This window comes from Symphalangus syndactylus, chromosome 16 (genome assembly GCF_028878055.3).
Source record: "Symphalangus syndactylus isolate Jambi chromosome 16, NHGRI_mSymSyn1-v2.1_pri, whole genome shotgun sequence".
Classification (NCBI taxonomy): domain Eukaryota; kingdom Metazoa; phylum Chordata; class Mammalia; order Primates; family Hylobatidae; genus Symphalangus; species Symphalangus syndactylus.
The window spans coordinates 74,891,915-74,905,179 of record NC_072438.2 but is presented as its reverse complement, the minus strand read 5'-3'; the positions used below and the strand labels follow the sequence as shown (position 1 = coordinate 74,905,179).

Here is a 13,265-nt window from a genome sequence, read left to right as displayed (position 1 = left end):
TTGGTGATGTCACTCCACTGAGGTATTACTCTTTTTTCTTTTTCTTTTTCTTTTTTTTTTTTTGAGACAGGGTCAAACTCTGTTGATCTGGCTGGAGTGCAGTAGCACAATCATGGCTCATTGCAGCCTCAACGTCCTGGAGTCCAGCAATCCTCCTAGCTAAGCAACTTGCATAACTGGGATTACAGGTGCACACCACTACACCCAGATAATTCTTGTAATTTTTGTAGAGAGTGGGTCTCACTATGTTGTTCAGGTTGGGCTCGAACTCCTGGGTTCAACCGATCTACCTGCCTCAGTCTCCCAAAGTGCTGGGGTTACAGGCTTGAGCCAGGACACCTGGCCAGTATTACGCCTTATTTTAACAAAAAGGTCATTCTCTATTTCTACTTTACTAAAAGTGAATATTATGAGTACATTTATTATTATTTATTAAGAGAGTTTTCTTTATTGAAATGATATGACCTTCGATTTTTGTTAACATTATTAATTATATTGAATGTTTGCAGATGCTAACTTACTATTGCATCTATGAATTAACCTGCTTTGGTCGATGAATTCATCCCTTTCCTTATTGCCTAATTTCTTTTGCTGATATTTCATCAATGATTATTAAATCTATGTTTCTACATTTTTCTCTTCGTGTAATAAATTTATCTTGTGTTGGTATCATTGCTACTGTGGCCTCATAAAAATAATTGTTATTTCTTCCTTCATTTTTCATTATCTGGATGGTTATGTATAAATCTGACATGAACTTCTTAAGTATTTGGAAGAATATGATGAATCTATATGGGTCTAAGCATATGGGTTTATTTTTATAGTTTTTTTAAATAATAGATTTTAATTTTGTAACAGATATCAGACTTTCAGAATACCTATTGCTTCCTTTATTTGTTTTGGTACATTGTGTTTCTCAAAAATTACCACTTTCCCAAAAATTGTCAAATTAATTGGTATAAAGTTGTTCCTGCTATTCCCTATCTTTTGAAAACCTGTTCATGTTTCCTCTACACCAACAAGAAATGCTAATAGTAAAGTTATGATGTTGGATCATAAAAATCATTTTTAGAAAAAAACATAAAATATTTGTAACATACTTTTTAAGTGAATAGTGCTTTAAAATTTTAATTAGTTCGACTATACACGCAGAGAAAGAAAAAAATAGAATGAGGCATACACAGGCAAAGGGCACACGCTAAAGTCATAACAAAGCTATCCCTGGATAATGGGAAGACAAAAATGCTTATCATTTTGTTATTACAGGTTTATTTTTCTACATTTTACATGGTAATCATAAACATAAATTGTTTTCATAATGAGAGCAAGGATTCAAATTAGAAAAAATAGGAGACCATCGTTTTGTCAGAATCAGTTTTAAAATGAATTCAATTTCTAAATAATATTTATAATTATGTAAATAAATGCAGTAATTTTATATATTCCAAGGGCTTCCTAAATGTGCAAATGTACAAACTTTTATTTCAATATTTGTTTTCAGAAGAATAAAATAGTATGTCTCTAAATCTTTTTCTAATTTTTCTGTAATGTTTACTTTCATTAGAAAATAAATGTGATGCCATTTATTTATAATGATATGCCAAATGCAGATTGTTATTTCTCACAATTATAATTTAGTGTCATAATTTAACAGGGTATAAAGTTGGAAAACATTATAGAAAAACTACTTTTTGTTTTTGATTGTGAAAATCTCTACTGATGTAGAAGGCATGGCAACATGATCAATCAGTTGCACAATTGGGCTCTTGGTAAGTAATAATAGGAGATAGACGTGGCATCAAGAGGAGAGGTATGCATACTTCTGAGTCTAATTTAGTCCTCTGCAAAACTATTAACATGTTATGTGATGGTCCCAAATATCACTGAGGTTCAGTAATTCATTAGAAGGACTCACAGCACTCAAAAGTTGTTATATTCAAGGTTATGGTTTATCATAGCAAAATTATACAAATCAAAATCAGCAAAGGGAAAGCGCATAGGGCAAAATCTGGAGGAAATCAGGTTCATATTCTTTCCCAGTGGAGCAGCATAGGACCCACTTAATTTTTCCAGCAAACAGGGTGACAAAATGCTTTAAGTGTTGTCTCTAAGGAAATACCATTAGAGAATCAGTATCCAAGGTTTGCACAGAAGCTGTTGCTGTACGCACTCTCTATCTTGTGGTCAACCTGCAGAGCAGGATAGATCAGCACCCAAAATTTGGTTTGGATGTCAAGGCTGATGAGGAATCATTTATCCACCAAGTTTCTAGACATCAGCCAAGGGCCAATCTGACCAGCAGACTAGAAGGACTCATAGCACCCAAAAGTTGTTACCCTCAAAGTTATGGTTTATCATAGCAAGATTATACATATCAAAATTAGCAGAGGGAAAGTGCACTGAGCAAAATCTGGAGGAAACAGAGTACATGAATCCAAGAGTTGCTTAGGATAAAAGCCTGAGCCAACAGTGTAAACGCATTTTTTTTTTCCACAGGTGTACACTGAAGTTTAGATTGATTACTTGGCCACTTGGAGAGCATAAGTTTTTTTTAGCAAAGCATTAGAATTTGTGTCCTAGACTTGTACTCCTTATGTAACCTGCAAATGATAGGACATATTCAAATAGAGATATGAATATATAGTATTCAAATGATGTGTTGTACGAAATATCTTGTCTGTCTAGAGTCTCGGTTTTTGTTTGAGTCATCAACTTTGAACTTTTTCTTCTAACTCTTTTGTGTAGTGTGAATTGATAAGGTGATCTTATGGGGAACGGATCTACTGTATTACCAAGGCATAGTGTCTTAACAACCAAGCAATGAATGTGTAAAATATATTTTTGCCTTTTTGCCTTCTCTGCCCTGAGTGGTTTGTAGTTTGTATCTGTAGTTGTCTTCATATATAATCTAATTCTTTTGGATAGCCTTTGCCTAAAAAGCTACTATTTCTATATCTAGAGTTACAGATATTTATATATTTATATTAGTTCCCATATACTTTAGTTTGTCTTTTTAAATAAGAGATCAATTAGTAAACATTTTGGAACAAACCTTGCACAATATGAAAATAGAGTTTAGTTCACTTACATCTATGTGTCTGGTAAGTATCATCAGTATGCTTTCAAGGTTAACACTTTTCTATTTGAAAGTTATAGTTTTAAAATTTAATTATCTTTAGATATGGGAAGAATCAAGTTATTTTTGTTGAAGCATAGTTATAATTCTTTTAATGAATAGGAGCTTGAATATATATGCAAAGAATGGCACATTTATTAAAGTAATTATACTCTGAATACTTAGCTACAAATTTTATACCTCCTGGCTGAGGAGCAAAATTGAAATAGCAAACATGCTATAATGCAATTTACAACGTAATTAGTTGTCAGTGGCATTATGTATTTCATGTAACTCCATTATTAAAACATTTACAATTTACATAATCAGACAAATAATTTAATGAGTTTGAGATAGAAGAGTTTTTTTCCTACTTACAATAAAAGGCTATTTACAAGCAGAAGTAATGGCCAGTTTTAGATACAGGGACAGGTTAAGCACCATAAACCAGTTTGAGATGTTTAACCAGAATAAAATGGAAAATTGTATTTTTATTGTATTTATTGACTGTTTTTGAAACAGAGTCTCACTCTGTCACCCAGGCTGGAGTGCAGTACCGTGATCTCGCCTCATTGCCCCTTCGTCTTCCCAGTTCAAGCAATTCTCCCAACTCAGCCTCACAAGTAGCTGGGACCACAGGCATTCGCCACCACACCTGTCTAAATTTATGTATTTTTAGTAGAAACGAGGTTTCACCATGTTGGCCAGGCTGGTCTCAAACTCCTGACCTCAAATCATCCACCTGCCTCGGCCTTCCGAAGTTTTGGGATTACAGGCATGAGTCACTGCCCCCTGCCAGAAATATACATTTTTAGTATTAAAGTGTGTTTCTGTTTTTGTTTTTGTTTTGTTTTGTTTTTTACTATGTGAAAGATTCTCAACAAAATGATAAAATGAAATGTTTTTATGGTTTTATCATGTAAACATGAATACATTTTCTATTAATCATGAAATGATATATTTCACTTACCAGTTAGAAATATCATACAAAAGTTACTTTGCTTTAATTCTGAGTTTTAATAATTCAGAACACATTTTAGAAATAATTTTATTACATCTTTACTGTATATGTTGCAGGAATATCACCTGAATCTGGGCTGTTACCAGTGCTAGGGTCCAGACATATTTAGGAACATTGGAAAATAAACTCTATAGGCTCAATAGAAAACTCTTTACAGAGAAGCAGAGGCCCCTCTTAGAAGAAAACTCATTCAAAGGGAAAACTAGACCGGGTTCTAACAGCTAAGTTCAATAACAGACTCTTCAATTTTGGATGAGGGGAATTCTGATTAGAGCCAGGTGTCTACCACTGGATTTATACAAATTTCCTAACACAGTTTGAGGTCAGATTAAGGTCCCAAATCATATGGACTCTACCTTTTAGTAGCTTACATTCTTCTCTACTGCACTGCATGGTAGCCACCAGTCAAGTGTGGCATTGGGATCTCAAATTGAGATCTCAAATTATGGGATCACTTTTAAATTTATGCAAAACACAAGTTAAGACATTTTTTCCCATTGCCTGGAGAACTTTATAATTTAGTGTAATCTCAAAAAGAGTTAACTGTGAGTGGGTTTTGGGATTAGGATTACAGAAGGAAACACAATTTCCATGCACACAAGCGGTAAATGGTGCACTTTTTGTTAAAAGAGCAACTGAAATACCCCAAGCTTCTCACAGAAACAATTCTGTAATACTTTACAGGGCTCTGAGGTCTTTGTAAAGAGGAGCCACTAATAAAGGGGACGATTTCAGTTAATTTGTTATCATCATTACTGTGTCTTGAAACGGCTACTCTGTGCCTCCAGCTATCGGTGTCAAATTGTTGTCAATTTAGAATGATAATCTTCCGTTCCTCCTTGGTGCAGCTATGTTTGATGGCAAGGCTGATTTAGCACTGGGTGAAACTCAAGATATTTTTTGTACCACCTCTGTCTTTTCTTAGAAAAAAATCAGATTAAAATTAAGGAATGCCTTCAATAACAAGAAAATCTAGAAGTTGTGTAGGTTTTTAGTTCTTATTTTAGGTCTTTTGCACCCAACAGAGTACTTTGCACATCTCTTCTTGTAAGTATTATTTAATCACCTGTTTTATCTACAAAATTGTTACCTAGAATGGGCATCTACATAATATAGCCTATACACCAAATTCACTCCATGGCATGTTTTTTATTTTTTTTAATTAATGAATTATTTGTTTTTACCCACTAAGTATTGCTTACCATTTTTTAAATGGGTTGTTAAAGAAGAAGTAGGAGGAGGAGAAGGAGAAACGAGACTGTATGTAGGCTGTAGAAACTGAAATATTTATTTCTTGACTCTTTACAAAAAATAAAAATAAAAATTGTTGATTTTTGCTGCAGAGCAGCACTTTCAATATTACTTTCAGCAATGATGGAAATATTTTATATCACAGATATCCAAGACAATATTCACTCTTACAGTAGTAATTATTTAACACTTAAGCTATGGCTAGTATTACAGAAGAAATGAATTTTCTTGCTGTTTCATTTAAAATAAATTACATTTAAGTGTAAATGCCACACATGACTGGTGGCTACCATACAGTGCAGTAGAGCAGAATGTAAGCTACTAAAAGGTAGAGTCCATTGGATATTCTTAAGCACTGTGTATTAAATTTTAATGTGCGTATAAACCACCCGGGATCTTTGAAAAACAAGGATTTGGGTTTGGTAGATCTCAAATGAGGTCTGAGATTCTGTGTTTCTTAGATGTTTTCAGGTAATGTTGCTAAATGATGGTGTTCAGATCATACTTTAAGAAGAAAGGCAGAATATCTTGAGAATAGCAGGTAACAAATTGTTGAATAAATGAATTTTACAATGTCATTTTCAGGAATTCTTATAAGATGAATAAAAAATTCATGAAAACAGGTGATTTATAACTATACATGTAAACTTAGATTTGTCTTAGCACTAGCTCCTAAGCTATCTGTCACCTCACCAAGGGTTGCTGTCAAAGGTAAGACATCTGAGAGTGTATTAGACCCCAAGTTATTTTCTTTCTTTCTTTCTTTTTTTTTTTCTGAGACAGAGTCTCACTCTGTCACCCAGGCTGGCGTACAATGGAGCAGTCTTGGCTTACTGCAACCTCCACCTCCTGGGTTCAAGCGATTCTCCTGCCTCAGCCTCCCAAGTAGCTGAGGCTGCAGGTGCGTGCCACCACACCCAGCTAATTTTTGTATTTTTAGTAGAGACAGGGTTTCACTATGTTGGCCAGGCAGGTCTTGAACTCTTGACCTGGTGATCCACCCACCTGGGCCTCCCAACGTTCTGGGATTACAGGCATGAGCCACACGCCCGGCCGGACCTCAAATTATTTTCCAGGAATTATTCTGGGTATGTGTTTGTGCACGTTTGTGGTTGGAAATGTTAAAACTGGTCACTAATTGAGTACTATTATAATAGACTATGCCATGTAACATGAGCTCTAAAAGAAATCTAACTTAATACAGCCTGCCTTTGTAAGGACTAAGGATACTTAAAATAATGCATTCTAAGAGATGGTGATTAACAGCATGAACTCTAGAACCAAATAGCCTAGACTCCACCGCAGGCACTATCATTAACAAACTTTGTAAATTTGGATATATTACTTACCCTGTCTGTGCTGCAGCGTCACTTTTTGAAAGGAGGAGAAATATATATATATATATATTTTTTTTTTAAAAAAAAAAAGGTTGTAATGGGAATTACGAGTTAAAAAAGTACAAAGATTTGTGCCAATCAATATTTGTTAGCCATTATTGGGCAATAAATATTTATGTTACCTAAGTATATAAATTATCCAAAGTGATTAGAGTAAAAGGTGTTTAGATATAAGAATAAATGATGTACCCTAGAATTTAAAGTATAATAATAAAAAAAGAAGTAAAAAAAAAAGAATAAATGTCTAGGAGTACAAGTAAAATGCATGTATGTGACCCAAATATGTGAATGTAATATCAAATAGAATTGGAAAGATTGTATTAATATAATGGTATTAGATTGAATTAGAATTATATTTCAACATACAGAAAAAGGTGACTTTAAAAGCATTACATGTTAGTTTTTAATACTTGCAAAGATTAGAAATGTCTTTTCCATTATCTATTTGATACTTGGTTTCATGGATGGCAATCTTAGGAATGTAGGCATTTTCTTATCTCATGCCATTCTTAGAAGTATACTGTAGATAGCAATGCTCTTACAACCCAGGAGCCATAGTTGCATCAACAATATTTTATTACAAAATTGGAGACTTTTGAGATTCAAAATTATACCTATGTAGACAATTACAGATAGTAATGAAGGAGACCTATTATTCACAGTTTAGGACACAAGTGTTAAAGAAAGTTACATCTGAAAACCTTTCTCTTTCTTTTCTTTCCCTTCCCTCCTTCCCTCCGTCCCTCCCTCCCTTCCTTCTTTCCTTCCTTCCTTCCTTCCCTTTCCTTTCTTTCCTTTCTTTTCCTTCCTTCCTTCCTTCCTTCCTTCCTTCCTTCCTTCCTTCCTTCCTTCCCTTTTCTTTCTTTCCGTTCCTTCTTTCCTTCCTTACATTTATTGGCAATGATTCTAAAAGATGCATTTACAAAAAATAAAGACAAATAGAGTATGGCTAATGGATATAAATTAGTGTACTAAGGAAGAGTTGAAATTGTCAGTTTATAAACAAATTACTGTTTTTCTTAGAGAAAGAAGCCATGTGAAAGCAATGATATTTCTATTTTAACATAAGAAATTAAGCCCTGATTTCTTTTTCCTAAGAAAAATTGGGGTAAAAATACCTAGCCTAATAAATTTTTATGAAAATCAAATGGTAAAATTTGTACAAAACATTTAGAAGGTACAAATAAATTTTTGTTGTGAGAAAACCATCATACCTGAATTTGTATTTTTTAATTGTTTCTAATAAAGAAAAAAGTAACAGGTTCATATTCAGTGGCTCTTAAATTAAGGATAAACTTGCTTGAGTGGAAATATTAAGAAGAAAATTCCAGGTTTTGTACAAGAGAACATTTTCTGAATTTAGATATAGACAAAGTTGAAGGAGCCTTATTGAGAAATAAGCTACTTCCAGTTTAGATGTAGTGAAACAGAGGTCAGATAGCAAGTTGTCAGTGACGAAGTTTAGACTTCTATAGATACCAAGATCTCTTCTAATTCTTCTGTTCACTGTCTGTGTGGAATTAATTGGCTCTGTCTTAACATTCAAAATGGATTCCATGAAAATAAATCTTCACTAAAAGCAAAACCTTTTAGCCTCTTAAAAAACACTGGGTAAGTTTCCAGAAAAAAAAAATATACAAAAATGCCAGTCATATAAATTACCAGAAAAATCAAGAGCTTCCACAGACAACCTGAATATATTGCACTCCAAGTAATGGCAAAGAAAGATTCTATCTTTCTCTATTTATAACATAATACAAATAAAATTATTACTCCCCTACACCCAGACAATTAGAGTGAGAGAAAGAGCGAGAGACCAGTCTACAGTAACAAAGTGGTGTTTGTTGATTGTTTTCAGTGTCTTTTATATAATTAAATATGGTCAAGACTCTCAGTGATAAGTTGAAAACTTGTTTTGAAAATTTTTGAAAGGCCAAACTCTTTCAAGCACATTAGGAGTTTAAGAAAATCAAATAATATAATAGTAACAAGAGAAAGAGATGTAATTGAAATAGCATAATCACAGCTAATGAGAACACTCTAGAGTACCCAGGACCATTAACTGTAATACCTTTTACACACAAAAGCAAAATTGTATTACTCCATGGATTCTTTTTCCTTAAAATTGTGTCTTATAATTATGTGGAAAAAATAGAAGGAGGGAAATGTTTCTTTACTCAGTAACTCTGAAATTGGACATCTTTGTGTTAGCAGTAAATGCAAGAAAATAGGGGAAGAAGAAATTATCTTTGGTGAAATTAGAGCTTTCAAAAGGCAACGCACAGCAAAATGGGGAGATTGAAATTTAACTTTAGCAGCCAGTTCCCATAATTAACTTATTAAATATTTCTTATTAAATATGTCTCTGTACAAGATATTTTGAATGGTGCTCATAGCACAGTGCTTTCTGCTGATATGTTTACAGTAAAATTGGAAATGAGTAAGTAAATATACCTACTCTGATAGGTACATTTTTTAAAGTTAATTCTAATTAAATCTCATAAAGCAGGGATTATTAATTCTGTGTTACAAATGAAAAAAAAAAAACTGAGGTGTAGAACTTGTCCTTCAGCTAGATCCTCAGCTAGTAACTGCTAGAATTACTTCTCAAGCTTATATATATACATCTCACACTAAACTCAGAATTTTTAACCATTGAACCATTTAAAAGTTCCACAGGAAGGAAATAATGAGTGCTACACGAGTGTGGTAAATATTCCTGGAATATAGAAAACAGATAACTGAATTTTGATGAGCCAGAAACCTTTCATGTTGAATAGAGGGCATTACCACCTTTTTAAAAGATGAGAACTACTTAGGTCTTAGGTAAGCTGAAATGAGGAGAGGGATGATTTTAAAGAATTTGTGAAACGTACTGAAACACAAATCTACATTAAAACAATTATCTGCCAGTTATGTGACAACATTGATATAAACATAAAAGATGATTGGAAAATATCAAATGTTTTATCAACTCTCAGACAACACAATTTAAATGGCCTCTACTTCCATGTTTAACAAAACCACCTGTATCTTTCATACATAGATAGAAATTAAATATCTTTAATATTTTGTTTTTGCCCTTAGGCCTTTATTGTACCTGAAAATAATTCCAGTATAAGATAAAATTACAAATTTATTTTTCCGATATCATGACGTTGAATATACTTAGGGATAATGAAGGTAATTATGACGTATTAATACATATCATGTTTACTAGGTGTCAGCTATTCATCTCAAAATTTTAATATATTAACTCAATTAATCCCTAAAAGAAACCTCTGATGTAGGCATGCTATTGTTATGCTCACTTTCTGGACAGAGAAAATGAAGGACACTGATGTTAACTGCTCAAGATTAAAAGGCTGTAAATACAAATCTGAGACTCGGATGTGTGCACCTAGCTCCAGATTTGTGCCCTTATCTACTATAATGCAGCTTTTCCAGTTGACTGGAAAATTATTCCAGTCAATTATTCAGCATCATTTATTTTAAAAATCTATCCTTTGCTCACTGATTTGTGATAAAATCTCAATTAAATATCAAGTGTCCATAAAATGAGTCTATTTTTGATCTCTCTTTTCTGTGTTGTTGCTATGTTTCCATATGCCTGCAGTGATATTAATATAATTCTGTCTGAATTACTGTACCTTGATGACAAATCTCGTGATTAAGAAAAGTTCATTAGCTCTGTTATTCTTCTCTAATGGTATCTTCACTATTCTTGATTCTTCGTATTTTCAGATATATTTTTTAAAATTTTGTTCCGGACTGTCAACAAAGTAAATTTTTGGAATTAGGATTTTGATTGACATAGCTTTAAATCTACATCCCAATTTAGAGATAACTGACATCTTTACAGTTATAAGTCTTATTTTATATGATCACAGGAAGTCTGTTCATCCGTTTGGATTTTCTTTTTTGACTATGTCATTTTCCCATGACAATTATTCATGAAATCATTTGGGGTAAATGATTTCAGAAATTATATGTATTTGCTTATCTTAGACATTTAGGAAAACCATCTTTTGGATTAAAATATTATGTGATCTTGGCTTTCAAATCTATGTTAAGATTTTCTTTTGATTATACAATCTCAAGGAAATCCTTACTAGGCCTCCTGCTCTAAGATCAGTAACTTTTATTGTAATCTTCTTGTGATGAGGAAGTTGGAAGGGTTTTAGACTTGCTTCTCACTTTCACAAAAATTACAGCTTTGTGTGATTGTAGATATTTAATTTTTTTAACTTTTATTTTAGGTTCAGGGTTACATGTATAGGTCTGTTATGTAGGTAAACTCATGTCATCGGGGTTTGATAGCAGAAAAAATAACTACTGGGTACTAGACTTAGTACCAGGGTGATTAAATAATCTGATAGTAGATTTATATCAAAAGGTTATTGAAATCAACTGGGGAAGGTGTTTGGGACTGTATTCTCATCTCTTGGTGTATACTGTCTCAAGGAGAACCAAAATTTGTCAAGATCATAACTTTTGTGATAATGTCTCCAGGACAAAACTGTCTCTGATTCTGGGTCCCCATGTTCCCTTAAATATTCTATCTAGCTCCTTCTTTAATGAATTTAAGAACTTTCATAAAGAGTTCACATACTCCTAACTGCAGGCTTTTTGTTTTCTGGACATCTAGTCACGTACTTTAACAAACATAACTCAAATTTATTTACGTAAATATTTTATAGTTATTATTACCTGCCCTTGTTGAATATCTGTAGTGTTGTAATATAATAAGAAATATCTATTTGTTTTTTTCCTTCAGTTCTTGACATATGGCTCCTGAAACTTTTATAGATAGGGGTACTAAGAGAATCTTCTGTTCCAATATTTGGTCTTTGACCTCAGTTCCTGACAAAGATCTCCTAAATCCTTGGCAATTTCTTGGATGATAGGATCATCTTTTGTCCTAATGAAGCAACTCTTGGTGGGCTCACAGAGACTCTCAAGACAGGAGCTGGTTGCCAAGGAAACCAACCATGCAATAAGAGGATTAGAATATTCAGCCCCACCCCATGACTTCCAGAGAGGGAGGAGAGGCTGAAGGTTGAGTTGATTACCAGCAGCTCACGAGACAATCATTCATGCCTACATAACGCAGCTTTCATAAGAACCCAATAGGACAGGGTTCAAGGAGCCTCTGGAGAATGCCACACCTATAGAGGCAGGGAAGTTCTTTGCCACTTTCATCTGACTATTGATCTATAGCCTTTGTAATGCCTTTTATAAGAAATGGGCAGATGTAAGTAAAGTGTTTCTCTGAGCTCTATGAGCTGCTGTAGCAAATTAACCAAAACGCAGGAGACTGCCTTGGAAACCTCCCATTTGTAGCTGGTCAGTCAAAAGTATAGGTGATAACCTTATTCTCAAGATTGGTGTCTGAAGTTGGGTCAATCTTGTGGGACTGAGCCTTCGGTCTGTGGGATCTGATGCTGTCCCCAGGTTGGCAATGTCAGAATTGAGTTAAATTACAAAACACTAGTTTGGTTTCCACTGGAGAATCTGGAATCAGAAGTATTCTTTTGAATGTCTATGTAAAAGAGTGAAGAGAAAAAAAGTATGCTTTTTTCTTTACAATATCCTATTGCAAGTTTCTCTAACTTTTACAAACCACATATGCTTATGTGGTTGTTTGTATTTATATACAACATATTTATTATTCCTTTATTTGTACTTTCTAGGAACAAACCTTAATTATTAAAAATTACTAATATTACTGTTTAATATTAAAGATTGTGATTTAATATCATAAAGATATAAGGGACTATAAAGGGACTATGATTTAATATCATAAAGATATAAGGGACTATAAAGATGAACTGATTTTATCAATAGAAAAAATTAATATGGTGTATAATATATCAAAAGAAAGTCTAAAGCTGGAAACACAGTAGTCATTCAGTGTTATGTATTGAGAGGTACAGTTTAAAAATTTTATTGTAAAAACAAACAAATGAACAAAAAAGAAGCCTCTCATACTTTTAATATTTTCAAGGATAAAGATCAGTTGAATTACCCATATTTAAAATTTAAATATGAGAACTTAATGTACCAGTTGATAATTAAAGACCAAGCCACCTAATTTCTTACAATTTAGAAAGAAATTGTGGAGATTCCAGAGTTGGAAAATGAAGAAAATATTCTGGGTTTTAGGAATGTGGACAAAGTTACAGATCTTTCAAATCATATGCTAAAAACTTAATAAAAATATATTTTTGCCAGCTGTTTGCAGATTTTGTAAATTACAGCAAATGAGTTTTAAAAGCCATGTGCCAGATGGAGAAAGGCTCATATTTCCTAAAGCGTTAATGAAATTTAGTTATAGCAAGAGAGACACAGGGAAAAAATAATATTAGTATAAGACTGATAATGATTTTGTCAAGCCACAGCTGTCACAATGAACTACTCATCTGTCCATATTTGGGCATGCTTCCCATATTTGTTACCACGTTTATCATATAATAAAATA

General features: G+C 33.2%; 1 long non-coding RNA gene across 2 annotated transcripts in view; it reads right to left on the bottom strand.

Moving 5' to 3' along the window:
* The window catches only part of LOC129464794 (uncharacterized), a 55,548-nt gene extending 43,823 nt beyond the window's left edge, over nt 1-11,725 (bottom strand). For both annotated transcript variants that reach the window (XR_008651749.1, XR_008651750.1), the window contains exons 1-2: nt 11,495-11,725; nt 10,435-10,555 (exon numbers count right to left, since the gene is read on the bottom strand). This is a non-coding gene — a long non-coding RNA (uncharacterized lncRNA). The remainder of the gene's footprint in view (nt 1-10,434; nt 10,556-11,494) is intronic.
* Between the last annotated feature and the right edge of the window lie 1,540 nt (nt 11,726-13,265).